The sequence below is a fragment of the Octopus bimaculoides genome, chromosome 9 (assembly GCF_046866305.1).
Source record: "Octopus bimaculoides isolate indiv1 chromosome 9, ASM4686630v1, whole genome shotgun sequence".
Lineage (NCBI taxonomy): Eukaryota > Metazoa > Mollusca > Cephalopoda > Octopoda > Octopodidae > Octopus > Octopus bimaculoides.
In genome coordinates this window covers 48,451,203-48,468,736 of record NC_142936.1, presented here as the reverse complement: position 1 = coordinate 48,468,736, position 17,534 = coordinate 48,451,203, and positions in this window count along the sequence as shown.

The following is a 17,534-nucleotide window of genomic DNA, read 5'->3' as shown; positions in this document are numbered from 1 at the left end:
GCAGCGGTGAGCTGGGTAGCAGGATGGATTTCACATCCTAACTCGACAGGCTGCCACGGCTCTCGGTGACAGAGGTGGAGCGCAGTGAAAGGCCGATAACAGCCTTTGATATACGGGAAGCAATGGCTAGATGCACGAAGGGTAAATCGCCAGGTTTGGATAGTCTGCCCTATGCTTACATGCCACTTGCACGGTGACCTCTTAGCAAGCGTTTACTGAAACTGGCAGCAGAATGGCAGAATTACCAGTTTTGTGAGCCAGGGAGCGGTGGCGTTACTGAGAAAAGACCTGAACAAGGGTGATTGTATTGTCAACTTTAGACCCATAACACTGCTGAATGTAGAGTTCAAAATTTTGGCCAAGGTATTAGCTACGACGTTGGCGCTTGTCATCAGGGATCTGGTAGGGGAGGCACAGACATGTGCCATCTCGAAAAGATCTATTCACGACAACATCCACCTCATGCGATACAACACTGAAAAAGTGGCTAAAGAACCTGATACTAGTGAGTCCCTGATCAATTTAAACCAGTCTAAAGCTTTCGATAAGGTCGACCACCTATACCTGGCGGTGGTCCTGAAGGCAGCTAGTTTCGGGCCTGTATTCAGGGGCTGGATCACTGAAATTGTACAGCAACATCTGTTCAGTGGTCAGAGTGAATTCTCACCTCTCAGAGCCGTTCAACATCGTGCACTCGATCCGACATGGTTGTCCGTTCTTGTCTTTCTTGTATGTACTGACTCTCGAGGGACTCCAAGGCGGTTTCAGGAGCGACAATTAACCAGGAAAATGAGTGGGCTTGGCTCTCGGCCCCTGGAGAAACAAGTCTGAAGACGTTGAGAGGCATCACGTGTGACCTAGGATGTGGGAAATGCGTGTCGGCATATACTGTCGAAGTCAGTGTAGTGGTGTCGGATCATAAACACATGAAGATGATCGGTGCCGCTTTCAGGGACTACAAAGCAGTTTCAGGAGCGACAATTTACCAGGAAAATGAGTGGGCTTGCCGTTCGGCCCCTGGAGAAGCACGACCATGCTGTTCAACTGCGTCGTTGGGTGGTGGACGGACGGACCCGTTAAATTTCTTGGGGTCTGGTTTGGCCCGGATCTTCAGATGGACAAAAGCTGGAATGAGGTGACGAGCAGTGTGACTACTGTCACCCAGAAATGGGCCTAGAGTAAAGTATCCCTAAAAGGTCGGTCCTGCATGCTCTCATCCTGTACCCGGGCATTGCTGATTTATGTCGAACACCTACTGTCGCGTGCGGGACGGATCCGGCTGTCAACTGTATCCACGATGAAGATCGCCTCGCCGCTTTCCTTTGACCCGGAAGGTAAGTCTGTTTTTATATGCCTGGTGGCAATGGCGAAAGAGGTTGTATGGTGGACGAGATTTAATAGGCTGAAAACAAGCACTTTTCTCTTTGGCCAATCTCTGATCAACTTCTTCAAATTTCACTTGAAAAGGTAGAGGGAAGTGTTGCCTTCTAGTCAGTTTGCTGAAATGTGGATGAAAATGGCGAGAATGGTGCAAGTGAACAGCCCTGTCTTAAGAATACGCCTGTAGTTGGAAAAAAGGAAAGGAAAAAAGGCACCTGCTCCAAAAGTCAGGGTACCTATGGTTTTTTATGGGATATTTCCATGAGCATCCCGTGAACACATCCTCCCTATTGAGGATTACACATTGTTGCATTCTTCTTTTTCTAATTTTGTTAGTCTTGTTTACACGCAAAACCCTCACAACACACACACACACATACATACACTCATTCTTTTTTTTTTGTCCTGTGCTGTCCATAATGTTTTTCTTAATGTAATCCCTTGTGGTTAATAAAGAAATCATCATCGTCATCATCATTATTATTATTATTATTATTATTATTATTATTCAGTAGTCTTATTTTTATAACGTGCTTTCACTTCACAACCGAGCGCAGCTCTGTCTGCCTTGGGTATGTGCTGTGGTTTGCTGTGATGCTCTTATGGCTACTGTATTGAAAGTGTTTTGCGCAGGATGTGTGCAGTGCCTAGTAGTGCAAATTCCTGTATGTTATATATTATTATTATTATTATTATTATTATTATTATTATTATTATTATTATTATTATTATTATTATTATTATTATTATTATTGTACTACTTTTGTTACTCCCTTCAAACTAAATTATATGTCAGACATTAAGAAATTGCTTGCCTAAGAACGAGCTATTATCTAAGTTAGGGAAGATATTTGAAGCCCTCACCTATCAGTCTCGATGGCCATCCTTCTACTGCTTGCGAAAGCGTTTTTGCAGTGGAGCTTAACGCCCCGATGATAACTATCACCATTGATGTTCAGCAGTACCACATTTTTTGTACATCTTCCTTTAATTCAATCTATTTCAAGATCTTATATATATATATATATATATATATATATATATATATATATATATATATATATATATATATATATATATATCCATACGCTACGGCAAGTGCCTCCTCGACCATCCCTCTTTATCAATAACGTTTGGGCAACGCATTAGGTAAAATTCGTTCCTCAACCCCCATACTCTTCTGACTTGCTCCCCTCCGTTTTAAAGTGTTTTTTTTTCTTCTCTACGTTAAAACTCCAGCCTGTAATATCGCCGATTTCAAGCGATGGAGGAGATCAAAGAAAATTATTTACGAGAATTCTGCATTGCTAATGAATATGCATTCTAAAAGTGCAAGACAGTTGGGAGTGGCCAGTCAACAAAAGTAGGAACTATTTTCAAGGAGACAAGTCTAATTAAATTGTAAATCAATAAATACATATATTTTTTAAATTTCAGGTTCTTTTCTGTCAGACATTGTGTGTCTACATATCTGTATTTGCGTATTTATACTAATTCTCTTCCTTTCGTTCCCTTTCACACACTCATGCACACCACACTCGATATGACTAAAGTGTTTTGTGTGTAATTTTATGTATTATTTTTCATATATATATATATATATATATATATATATATATATATATATATATATATATATGCGTGTGTGTATATATACATGGACAAATCAAAAATGAAACGCAAAAACAGAAAAAAACAACAAAAGTCAATTAGACGTAGACAATAGTTATATTAGACTGACGCTCAGTGAAAAATATTAGATGGAAAAAGAGGAGTGGAAACGGCGCTTCGAGAATGAGTCTTTGACGGAACGAAGTAAAAGTCCACAGAGGAGAAAAAGAGAGGAAGATTGACATAGGCCGAGAAAGCAAACCATATATATATATATATATATATATATATGAGGGCATTACTATACAATAATGCCTCACGCTAAGAGGGACTCCAAAAGGGAGTCCCTCTTAGTGTGAGGTATTATTGTATAGTCTTGCCCTTATATAAATTAAATATACATATGGGAAAAAATGATTGTTTTTGTCCCTTATGAGGTTTTTTCACGCTAACTACTTGATAAATTCTTATAAAATTTTTATCCTAATATTGTATATGCATATATATAGATACATCATAAATGAGCGAGAAAAGCAGCTTGTGATTGATAGAAATCTAGAGTAGTTTTCCCTTAAATCAGACATCAGCATCTTGAAAATATAAGTGACAAAGATATAAACCTCATAAAATATGTAATGTTCACAGCTAGAATGCTACTTCTGGCAGGTTTGGACAGTTATAACTTACCTGGAGTTAAGCAGTGACAGCACCAACAACATAGCAACATTAACAATGATAGTTAGCTTTTGTTTGTCGTTGAAGAGTTGTCGAACTAACCATTTTTTTCCTTCCGTCTATTAACCGCTAACTGACAATTCCTTCAGCAGGAAAATCAACCTATGGAAGATTGACCTTTTATCCTGGGAAGATTTTATGACAATTGATAGACATGTGTCAATTCATTATAGCAGTTTCTAACAAATTTTTTAATTGATTAATGAGTATATTATATCATTATAAAAGATGATTTTTCTGCAATGAATTCATGAATCTTACAATCAAGGACATTTAAAATAATTCAATTATTTGTAAAATTATATGTATGTATACATCTGAAGAAAACAGTTTTTCGTAAGGATATAATATACTCAATTAATCAATTAAACTGCTATAATGAATTGACACCTGTCCATCAATTGTTTCTTATTTATTTTTAATTCACCTCGGAACATACCCCTCGCGTATTCCGAATTATATTATGGACTGTATATTTAATAAAATGTACGTATCTAAATAGCTCAAGAGTGGATTATAATATACTCAATTGGGTCCCATTTAACTGCATGCATTACATGAATATCATTTTGCCAGTACATCTGCATCAAGGTTGATATTCATCTCAGTTGGTGTGTATTTTATTCCGACCTAACTAGGTGCCTCACCTTTAAGCACCTCATTCAACTGAATAAATATATGCATGAACGTTTATCAAAGTGTTTGATGACATCTACTTAACTGCACATATGAGACAGTGTGCGTACACAGGACTAGAAGTGTGGGTATGGATCTATTTGTGTACTGACGCATTAATTTTTTTTTACTTTATTGTATATTTTGTGTTTCTTATTCTTCTTATTTTTCTTATTTACTCCCAGTTTTTGATTTACTGTTAAAGACATGAAGACAACTGCCAATAACATCGCAACAGAGTCTGTCTCTCGCCAGTACTGCCCAACTTAGGCTTCAAACTAAGGGTTCTGGCAACATGCTGTATTAAAATCAAGCGAAACAGGGTTTATGTAACGCGATACCACGTATAACAACACCTGACAAGACACTTCTGCACCGAGGGATGCACCACAACCAGTTGTAAACTACCCTAACCGCGAGGGATAGTTGCAGGAGGGAGGGAAATTAAACGATCGTTGTGAGCAATAAAGTTACTTGTATACTCCATTTTCCATCTCTATTATTTCTTATATAAAGTGATGCCTCGCAGTACGAGTTTAATTCGTTCCATAAACGAGCTCATCTTACGATTTATTCGTTTTAAAAAATAATTTTCCCCATTGAAATTAACTAAAATATAATTAATCCGTTCCAGCTCGCCAAAACCACTCAAAAATAATTTTTATAGGTTTTAAAACAGAAAAGGTGTTGTTACAAGTAAAATGACAATTATAAAAAAGAGAATACAAAAGAAATATGTAAATTGGCCTCTTTTCTATAATGTTATTCAATAAAGCCACCTTCACCTTCAACAACTGCTTCTATCTAAATCATCTAAATCATCTACATACTTGAATCAAGTGTTGCTGGTTCATTTTGAAGATTACTCTATGGCAGCTTTCAAAGAATCTTTGGTGTTATGGGCATATTCAATAACCTCTCTCCCCCAACAACACTCCAGATGTAATAGTCCAATGAATTGAGATCCAGGGAATTAAGAAGCCAAATGTCAGGAGTTATGTCATTATGAAAATTTTCAGCCATCCATTCTTGTGTGATAGTATAGAAATATATCTGGCCTTCCATTTCTTACACTGTCTATCCAGGGCTTAACAAATTATTTTGGGACCTCAATGTAGGCGGCAGAGTTAAATCTAAGGCCTTGTGGAAAAAAGTAAGGAGGCATCATATGTCCTTCATTGCTGACAACCCCTAAAACCATGACAGTTGCAGGAAATTTTGTATGCATAACACTTAGAATTTCAGAAGTGTCTGCACATAACCATCTGTTATTTCTTCTATAAAATTTTTAATCTTGGTCGAAGATTTCTCGTATGAGCTAAAACCAAATCATATCTTCTGCTGGATTTTTCAGTTTATTTAAGAGCCTTTTAGATCTGATATAATGATTTTCTTTTGCTGTTTCTGACAAATCGTCCTTTCTTCATCATATAAGACTTATAACTCATGTCTTCGTGGACAACATTTCTGACTGCTCCTTCTGACACATGGAGATCTTTTGTAATTGACCTCATGGAATTTCTGGGATTGTAATCAATGGTCTGTTGAACTTGCTGGATGAATTCAGGCTTTCTGATGATTTCAGAGTGTATAGAATGCTTTTTATGCTTTGGTACTGGTGATATATCTCCATCTTCAATCTCGAGATCCTTACAACTTTTGTAGACGTAAGATCTTTTAAAATTCGAGATAATTCTAAATCGTTATGCTCAGCCTTTATAATCACAATAACAGCAGGCCTCTTCATTTCTTGAGTAAGCTGAATGTCTGCCATTATTAGTTTCTGAAACAAAGATTATACAGAGTTAGCAAAAAAATGAAACAATGACTGGAAAAAAGTATGTCCACAAATACCTTACTCACCCTGTATATATCATGTATTTAGTATTGAATCAAAGATACGGAGTAAATAACAAACATTTTGATTTTGATTTTGATCTGTCTTGAGTTCGACAAACGAACGAAAGCTTTGATAAAGAACTGTCCAAAATTTTAAGTCCCTCCTTTTTCTCAGCATATATATATATATATATATATATATATATATATATATATATATATATATTGAGAGAGAGAGAGAGAGAGAGAGAGAGAGAGAGAGAGAAATAGATAGATAAATAGATAGTTAGATAGATAGATAGATAGATAGATACATACATACATACATACGCTTACATATATATGTATGTATGCATGTATACATGTATGTATATATATATATATATATATATATATATATATATATATATATATATATATATATATATATATATATATATATATATATACCTGTGTGTGTGTATGTGTGTGTGTGTGGGGGGGTGCAAGTTGAGACAGACACAGAAGGGAAGAGTGAGAAAGAGAGACACAGAAAGAGAGGAAAACAGATAGACATATATAGAGAAATAGCATGTATTTACGAGAATACGTAATACCTGAAAGTATGTGCTTGTACTTTTGTGTGTTGTGTGAGTGAGTTTGTGAGCGAGCTTGTATACGTGTGAAATTGATAAAATTTGTATATTTGTTGTGGTCAAATGTTGCTTAAATTATCTCAGCAGTTATAAAATAGAGGCGCAAAGCTGTTATCTAGATCAATTTCTCTGTTCCTTTGCCAAAGAATTCTAATAATAGATGTACTGCATCAAACATAGACTTGTAGGATAGAAAAGTGTTGAGGCTGGAACAGGTGACTGGAGCTGGTGGGAGTTTATAACTATCATGTTTATTGGTGGAACATGCTGGTGATAGTGGTGGTGGTGTTTGTGACGGTGATGGCAGTGGTGGTGTTGGTGGTGGTGTTGGTGGTGGTGACGGCGGTGGTGGTGGTGATGGTGGTTTCTGTGTTGAAGGTAGTGTTCCTGATGGCAATTATGAAGGTGGTGATGGTGATTGTGAGGGTGATGTAGGTGATGGGGGTGATTGTAGTAGCAATGGTATGATAGCCATAATGGTCGTACCGGTAGTGGCAGTGGTGATGTTGGTGGTATTGGCGGTGGCGGCGCTTGATGTTGTGATGGTTATGGCAATGCTGGTGGTGTTGGTGGTGGTGGTGGGGATGATGGCCTGAGTGATAGCAGTGGTGGTGATGATCGTGAAAGTGGTACTGATGTTGGTGGTGATGATTGTGATAGTGCTGGTGGTGATGATGGCAATAGTAGTGGCGGCGGTGGTGGTGGTGGTGGTGTACATAGCGGTGCGATAGTTCAGGTGGTGATAGCTGTAGTAGTAGCGATGTCGATAGTGGTGGCTCAGGTAGTGTAGTGGCAGTTGTAGCGGGCAGTGGTGTCGCAGGTGGTTGTAGACGTTATAGTGGAGTCTGTTTGCCAATGTGATGGCAGAGTGGTTGTGTTGCAAATGGTAGTGGACGTTGTAATAAGGATGCAAGTAGAGGAGTTCAGAGCGGCAGAAGTTGAGGTAGATGAATGGTTGTGGTGGTTGTTTTCGGTGAGTGTGGTGGCGTTGTGGTGGCGTTGCTGCTGCTGGAAACGGATGTAATTTTATTAGTATGAAGGAGGAGGAGGAGGAGGAGGAGGAGGAGGAGGAGGAGGTGGAGGAGGAGGTGGTGGAAGAGGAGGAGGAGGTGGTGGTGGTGGTGGTGGTGGTGGTGGTAGTGGTGGTGGTGGTGATGGTGGTGGTGAAGGTATGATGAAGTGGTGGTTTTGACGGTAGTGGTGGTGGTGGTATGGTGGTCTTAGTGTTGGGTTGAAGTAAAGGTTTTGGTGGTGGTGGTGGTGGCGATGGTCGTCGTCGTAGAAGTGGTGTGAAGTAAGTAAAAGTTCTGGTGGTAGTTATGATAGTGGTAGTGGTTATATTCTTGGTAGTGTTACTGGTAGTGGAATATATCGGTCATTAGTAGCGGTCAGAATTTTGGTAATTAGTGGTGGTACTGGTGATGATCATCATGATAGCGCTGCTGTTGGAAGTATCTGTAGTGGTGGGCATGATACTGATTGAGATCGATAGTGAAGATGAATGGTAGTGGTGGTATTGGTGTCATGATAATTTTGGTAATATTAGGGAATGCATTGAGGTCAGTGAGCTGGCAGAATCGTTAGCACGCCCGGCAAAAAAATGCTTAGCAGCATTTTCGTTCGTCTTTACGATCTGAGTTCAAATTCTGCCGAGGTCGACAATGCCTACCTTCGTTTCGGGGGTGGGGGTCGATGAAATAAGTAGCAGTCGAGTACTGAAGTCGAAGTAAAGACTTACTCCTTTCCCTGAACTTGCTGCCCTTGTGCGACATCTTGAAACCAATATTACGAAATACAGTGAGGGCAACGTGCAAGCCGGGCAAAATGCTTAGCGGGATTTCGTCCATCTTTACGTTCTGAGTTCAAAGTTCATTCTTTCGTGGTCGATAAAATGAGTACCAGTCGAGTACTGCAGTCGGTGTAAAGACTTACACCTTCCCTTCAATTTGCTGGCTTTGTACCAAAATGTCAAACCAATGTTACGAACTGTAATGCGCTGTTTGTAGTGGTAATCTTGATAGGTATAGTATTGGATGTAGTAGTGATCTACAGTTGTTGTTTCTACCGCTGCCGCTGTCCACTCCTTTTTTTTCTTTGGTGTTATGTTTTTTTTTGTTTTTTTTTTGTCTCGCCGGTGTAGACTGTCCTCAGGCTTAACAGCTTTTCTTTCTGAACCAAGACGGAGTACATTTCCGGGATGCGGATGATGATGGAATTCGGGGCTCAGCATTTTCATACAGACCCGTGCGGTCATTAATTGGTCGTCATAAACAATAGCGTCCATAAGCGACCCGTACTGCGCGACAATTCAGACCTACGTACACACACACATACATACATACATACATACATACATACATACATACATACACACATATACACAAACATACACATGCGCACACTCACACAACGCACACAGACACTGATACACAGACACAGGCAAAAACACAGACACAGACACAGCACAAACACACACTCACACACACAGACACACACAGACACACACACAAACACACACACACACACACACACACAAACACACACACACACACACACATGCACACACACACACACACACACACACACACACACACACACACACACACACACACACACACACACACACATAGCAAGTCTGTGATTTTTTTATTATTATATTTGATATTTTAACGATTTTATTGTTTTGAAGTCATTCATAGCGAACAAAGACACCATAGCAGAAAACAGCCATTAAACCTATGTATATACTATGTCACTTGGCTGAGACGTTTTGCGGTTACTACTCCGTGTGTCTGCGCTTAGTTCCAATCACATTTTATGTCACGACGACATCTCTGTGACTGCATCAACAGGTTGAGGGCCACGCAACAGACATACGATAGCCCTTTATTATTATAGAACGTAAATGAATGCAGATGCCACTGAATATATGCAGCCCAGTAGCAAATTTATAAATGCAAAACGAAAGAGAGTGGAATGTTTTCAACGAAGTTAATCAATTCTGCTTCCTATGGTCCGATATGATTAGTATATTAGTCGTAGATTAACTGCTGATATGTATATGACACATCTAATATTTCTAACGGCCTGTAGGGAATCGCTGCGTGACGAATATGACAGAAATTGTTGGAAGCAATGTAGAAGCAAGTTGATGTGGCGAGTAATATGAAAGCATTTGTATTATCCTTTCACCGTCTGTTAATCTCTTATAAGCCAACCATATTACTCTTGTTAGATAAAATCAGGTCAAAGTGAATATTCCAGTCTACATTAATAAAGTCTACATAGGAGATAGTTGCAAGTTCCAAGACACTATTTACTTCATTTTCAAAATAAGATTAACTGATTGCATTTATTTGAATATATGACACTACGGCAAAAACAGATACCTAGTCACCAAACAAAATGAATATTCCTCAAACATCTGTTGTTTGCTGAAGTAGAAAATATGTTTACAGTTACATGAAGTCAATTTCCATGGTTATATGTATACCACGCAAACTGAAACAGAATTTTAGAGACACCGTTTACTAAATAGATTAATTATTGTTGTCTATATTTACATGTGAACTCTGTTGTGTGACAAAATGTCTATGTGTTACTTTTGTAAAGTTATAGCTATCAATGTAAGTAGGGAATTGTTTCAGAGACGACAGGCTAATATAGCAAGTATTCAATTACTTTAATCATACTTATCCATCTATGTCTCTTCGAGATGTAACTTACAGTCATTAATCACAATACGTTGATCTTTAAAGAAGAGACAAAGTGGTTGAGAGAAAGTTTCCAAATTCAATAAGCCAGTAGCAAACATTCAAAAACTTCATCATCGGACTGAAGTTATTGTCGTCTAAACCACAAATGCAAGAATCTTGTCTCTTATTTAGAGACAGGCAGAGTCTTATGAATGGCATGAGAGGAAATAAAGATAGAGTAGTACAGAAATACGTATGCTTAGAGGAATTCATTAGTTGAAATCAATCTCTGAAAGCACTTGAAACGTAACAAAAAAGAATAACGCCTCTAGATAATCATCGAAAACAATGGTTTTACTTCAGTCGCCATTATTTCACCGTGGAGAAACAATTTTAAATAGCAATAACTAAATTCTGCTTTCTGTAGAGAAAACGTTGTACAGCTTCTTCTTTTTTCTTTTCTCTGTTTTCATTTACATTAGAATACCGGCATTAAGTTAATAAAGCAGCAGTTTTAGAATGAAGATATATGATTTCGTTTCCGGCTTCTGGCACTTCAACTTAACTACCCAAAGTAAGTACTCAAAAGCTAGTTGGTCACTTGATAATAGAATGATTCAACTCTTAGATGGATCTCTTGATTCGTAGACTAATTTAATGATCAGCAGTAGATTAGTTTGGTGAACTTCAGATAGAAGAGAATAGTTTTGTGGCCTGGAAATAATTTAGTTACCTATACACTGAGTGGCTTGGTGATCCAGAGATAGCGTGATTTAGACAGCAATGGGCATAATGGATAGGACGGCTACAAATAATTTGGTGATCTTAATATAACACTGCACGGTGATTTATAATGAGAAGAGCTTGGTAAAATATAGATCGAATAATACACTGATCTAGATATAGAATACTTTGATGACCTACAGATGTTTAGTAATGTAAAGTTAGTTTTTGATCAAAGATCTATTGGCAAATGTGATATTGTATAGTTTAATGTTCTACAGAGAGAATAATTTGGTGCTTTCGAGATAGAGTTTGGTGGTTTACAAATGGAATAATGTCGTGATACAGTTAGAATGGTTTGCTAATCTATAGATTGACGGATTTGTTAATATAGAGATAGTTGTTTGTTGATTTACAGATGGAATAATTTGGAAATCTACAAAGAAAACAGTTTTATTATTTGTTGATAGAATGAGTTGGTGATATGCAGATAGTTTAGTTTCATCATTTACTGATGCTTGGTTATCTATAGTTTGTTTGGGGATCAAGAGATAACTCAGGGTTCGAGATATAGTTTGTTGATCTATAGAGTGAATAATTTGGAAAGCTACCGGTAGTACAGATAAAATATTTCGTGAACTAGGCCTGGGGTATTTTAATGTTTTGCAAATAGGATAAATTGCAGATTAAATAAAATCAACTTAACGAAATTAAAATCGAAACAAGATGAGAATCTCCAAGTGAGTCATTATAAAAGAGCTGCCAGTGATGGCTGTCAAATCTCCGTCTCATCACATCCCAATATAACAAAAGTGGAAGGTCATATCGAATAAGTTCGTTCCTGCATGACCTACGTCCAAAACAATACCCGCCATACATAAAATCATGCAGGGTAAACTTTTCTTTAAAAGTCCTCTCTGTCAAGCCTCTCCTAAAACGAATTGGCATCAACAGAAATCACAATACCAAATGCATTGCGATACAAAAGGTAATGTTGTTTATGAACAAGTAGGGGGGCTCATTTTAAGTCCTATTTGATTTTTTCTTATTTTGTATTCTGGTACATCTTATACATTCTTGCCATATTGATATCGATCAAGAATCGTTGAGACATAATCAATCGACGACACCCGCACTTCGCAAATATCACCCGTGTTCTCTGGTATAGAGAACGTTTCGGCTGACATATCGAACTCAGGTGATTAACAGATGTTGCGAATAGTAGTGAAACTGTTTTTGGACATTATTGAATATATGAAATATTTATTTGGTAAAGATATCTAACTTAAATTAAAATATTTGTACCTTCACAAATTTTAATACATCGACATTTTCACTTTGAACTGTCTACGAGGTTCGCTACATTCCAGTTACTCGTTCAGGCCTCTAGAAGTAGTGTCTACTTTCGACTACTGGCGCTCCACTCAATATAGTCTGATAGAGAATGCGAGTGTCACAGAAAGAGTCAGTGGAAGACAGCTTTTTTCAATGTCTTGATAAGTTTTTCTACTCTCACAGTTACTGGTGATGAGTTACCCTTCTGACATACCTGTGCCTTGATTTTTCACTTCAGTCGTTCTGTTGAGTTTACTAAATTCCCAATAATCATTCCCTTTTATCACTCCTCTCGCATATAGCATTTGAATGGCTTGTTGACTGAAATGTCTAGTGATTGTATCTGCAACTGAAAACAGTCGAAAATTACTTATTGGCTGCTTAGATTATAACTGTTGAAGAATTTTACTTTTTGCTTCACTTTTTTACTATTGGAATTGTTATTACATGCTGGAAATACTGTTTCTGAAATAGGTCAGCTGTACGTTATAACCATATTTTTTCCGACACTAATTTCATACTGTCTTCCTCTAGCAACCCCTTCTGATGTACGTGAACAAAACACCAGGCGAGATAATTTCTTGGTATATTTTCCTTTTTTTTTTTTAAGCATTTACGAAATCAGAAGCCTTGTGTTATCTGTACAAGTCAAAACAATTGTATAGTAGGGTATTTTTTTCTTTTCATGCCAAGTTGTTTTTTAGTTACCGATTGTATCTTCATATGTAACAATATTTGTTTGAAGACATCTTGAATGTTAACAACAATTCAACCATACTAATTATCTATCTTCGTTTATCGTTTATTCCCTTCTTGTCATTTATAGCACTGAATCTCCGAAATCTTTCTTTATATTTTTTCAGATCGCTTTTATGCAATCCTAGTTTTTATACTCATGTTTAAGCCTTTCATTTTCATGAAACGTTTGTTTTAAGATTATATTTCTCTGCCAATTTCCGAGCCTTTTACATTATATTTGTTGAGACAATTTACCTTATACTTTGCGGGTTGTGAATATAGAATTTTATAGCTCATTATAATCTTATTTATTTATTAAATGGAAGAATGGGTTCATCTTCTTTGAAGCTTCCCTTCGTTTTCTCTATTCGCAAATCAGGTTTTTGTTGGATTAATGGACTACCCATGTTATAGCTCATTTGAATGTTACTCGATAGAGTATGTAGCTCAGGAATCTGGGTATTGCTCCAGGTCGAACCGCTACTACTCAGCGTTGAAAGGTCAAGCCCTGGTACTAAGGCTATGTGCTTAGAATATCAAGACCGGCTCTGGCAGGAGATCTAGGGTTAGACCAAGAATGAGATTGTTGAATAATAGCCATAGTTTCAGGTAGACACGTCCAAGAATTCAACCGGAAGGTCTAATGGTTGCTTCTGATAAGACAGCCTTCTCAGGAATAGCGAGCGTTGAAGAGGGATAGAAAGATAAACGTTTGCTGAAATGTTTGACATATTCAAAAAGTTATAGCTTGTAACTAATCATCTATCTCCGTCTTCGTTGCTTAGTTGTCATTCTGTAGTGAGTGACATAGAAGATTATTGCCAACTAAATAATTAAATTGATACCTAAAAAACGGTATCCATCTCGGTGATAGTTTTTCTTAGAAATTTTGTGCGAGGCAACATCGATGTAGAATCACGGTAAACCAAATATAGTAATTGAGACTTTATTAGCTTTACCGGTGTACTTCTTACTAGTTACCATCAATGGATTACATACCTAATAAACACTGTAATCACAGTTGCGAAATATATTCTTCACATGTGAATTGCAAAAGTAGGCTTACTAGACGTTGTCTTTCATTTTCCCACGTTTATTTAACTAAAGTAAAAGAATTTGGGTGACAAGTTAGCTGGATTGATGGATTGCTGGATACGAGGCCTCCCAATATATTTTTGTATTCTCTTCACGGTTATGGCATTTATATCAGTCTGTACCAGCTCATCATGGTCTTTCCCCTTCATAGCCTCACTGATGGAGAGAACAGGAACAATGCAGACCGAAAAGCACGAAAGAAGCAGTCATTTTACTTACTAATACTTATGCGGTGAGGGAGAGACATTAGCTCAACGACTGATATCATTTTAATACTTTTAGCAAGAGTAAAAAGCTACTTTGGACATGTTTCAATCACATTAAACCTCCACACTGAATAGTATACCTCACCGCACTTCGAAATATAGAAAGGAGAGAATCATTAAGTATAATTATAACTTTGCACACAGCATATTCAATGAAAAATATATTTACTGCCACCAGATGGAAAGATATCGTTCTGAGACATTTCAGTATTTTGTATAGGTTCATCAGAAGTATGATACTGAACATCAGGATATTCGAATTCTTAGACATAACAGCTAAATCACTCTCAGATACTTAGCTATCATCTATAAAATATGGAGCAAGATATTAAATTAAATAACATGCATTCATGTTTTCTCAAACACAGTTAAAGAAAACAGTTTGTAAAACATATATAGAGAGAAAGAGAGATTGAAATAGATAGATAGAGAGAGAGAGAGAGAGAGAGAGAGAGAGAGAAAGAGAAAGAGAGAGAGAGAGAATTAGCGACAACGAGTAAGGAAAGGAAAGAGGAAGCGTCGAAGAGCATATCAGTTTTAATATCGCATACTCAGAAGAATCATTAGCTTCTGTACAACTAAATACATTAATCAAATAAAAGAAATGCTAATTACCAAGAAGTATTCAAATAATTTAGAAATCTAAATTAAACAACAATACAGGAGAAAAAAAATTCAAAATAATAAATACAATAGATTTAACAAAGAGTAAAACAAAGAACCCATACATAAAATAGATTATACAAAACAAATACATTTGACACCAAAATAGATGAATGCATTATAAAGTAAAGCAACAACATCCAGCTGAATAATATAACATGCATTATGTTTAATCATGAACTAAGCAATGATAATACATTACAAAAAGAAACACAAAAGATTAAAAGTCTTGTCGACGATAAAGTACAAAATGGTGAATAAACCTCACATGATGAAAGAAATTTAGATATTCGGATGCGAATATGAAAGTTATGAGCGCAATGGCTGTCTTCTCGCTCTACGCTGCATCACTCGTCAACGTCGACTCCAATTTGAAAACATAGCAATGTCTTTCATTGTAGTTTTCGTAGTCATGGTCTTGGACCAGATGCATGGTTTACTAACCAACCCACGTGCAGGTTGTACTTCACGAGACCCCACTCGTGTGTATGGCACCTGATTCCAGTGAGCTCAAACCTTCTTGTTTTCAGTCTCGCAGGACATACCTCACCTGGTATGCCAGGTGAAGGAGCTGCTTCAGGCAGCGACCACCAGACCATAAATCAGCGACCACCAGACCATAAATCAGATAGTTCTGTGTTATATGGTAACAGTAGCAAGATTTCCTGACGAGATCTTTCTGATGATTGTAGCTGTTACACTGGAAATACATTTACAAAATTTGATCACCAAATTACTATGCATCTACAGCCAGTAGTTTGCGTTATATTATATGAACCCAACAAAAAAACAGAAGGAATCCGAGTTATCTCAGCTCTGCTAAAGCGGGAACTTGCATAGACAATCGCACTGTTAGAAATAGAAGTTAAATCAATCAAATCTTTTTCAAACCTGGGAACAACAACAAGACTGCTGAACGAATCTGATGTTGCTAGGTCTGCTGAGTAGTGAGGGTGGGGCAGATTTTCCCAGTGTAGAGATTTTATCTTTTCTTGGGTTTTCTTCGCTGAATGCAGCTTTTCGTTACCATGTTGCAGGATGACTCCTTTTCTGTTGACATGAGCTGGTTGATTTTTGAGCTGAACATGGCTGAAGCATTCAAGCTGCTGATGATAAAGTTGTGTGGTGATGCCGCTACCTTATTCCGATAATTCAAAATGAAAAACACTTATTGTATTCCTCCAACCCAGAACAAAACTTTCTTTCACTGTAGATCTGGTTTGGGTGTTCAAACTCGTCATTCATTTGGCGAAAGCTACTGCTTCTTACATTTATTGTTCTCTGTAGATTCACTCACATTTGTAAATGTCTCCTCTATTCAGTTCACCTGAAAAATTTACTTGTAGATAATCATTTAGATACAAGAACGATGTCAAATCGGCACTCCAAACGTTTTCCTCTTCTAATGAACCTGATATTTTTGCATCATGTTACTGCTAACGATGGCGATTATATAGTGTAGGACGAGATGTATTTCCAATATGTTTTAATCGGATATGAAATGCAACATCGCCTTTCGGTACATCAATTACATACATACATACATACATACATGCATGTATACATACATACATACATACATGCATGCATACATATACATACATACACCTACATACATATATGAATACATACATACTTATATGCATACAAACATATATATATATATATGTGTGTATGTATATATTTAAATAAAATTATAATTTAGGGTATCTAAGAGACACCACAATGCTGAAAATAGCAGTCAAAGCTTGACTCTAAAACCACAATAAATGTTCATATAGCACCGGGAGAGTAGACGAAGTGACAAAATAAACTAGCAAAAATTATTGGATAATTCCAGATCCCGGATTTCTGGCTCTGCATAAAAAATGCTTTGCCTCATCAGTGGAATATACGCATTTCAAAGATATAGCCGCCGCCCCACCAGATCATCACAGATCCTCCTCCATGTTTACCCCACCAGATCATCACAGATCCTCCTCCATGTTTAACAGATGGAAGAATGCAGTCGGAGTCAAATGCTTCTTTTGGCTGACTCCACACGTATACTCGGCCAGTTCTTGGAAATATGGTAATGGATGACTCGTCTGAGAAAATAACTTTCCTCCACTGCTCTAGGAACCAATTCTGTAGGTTTTTACTCC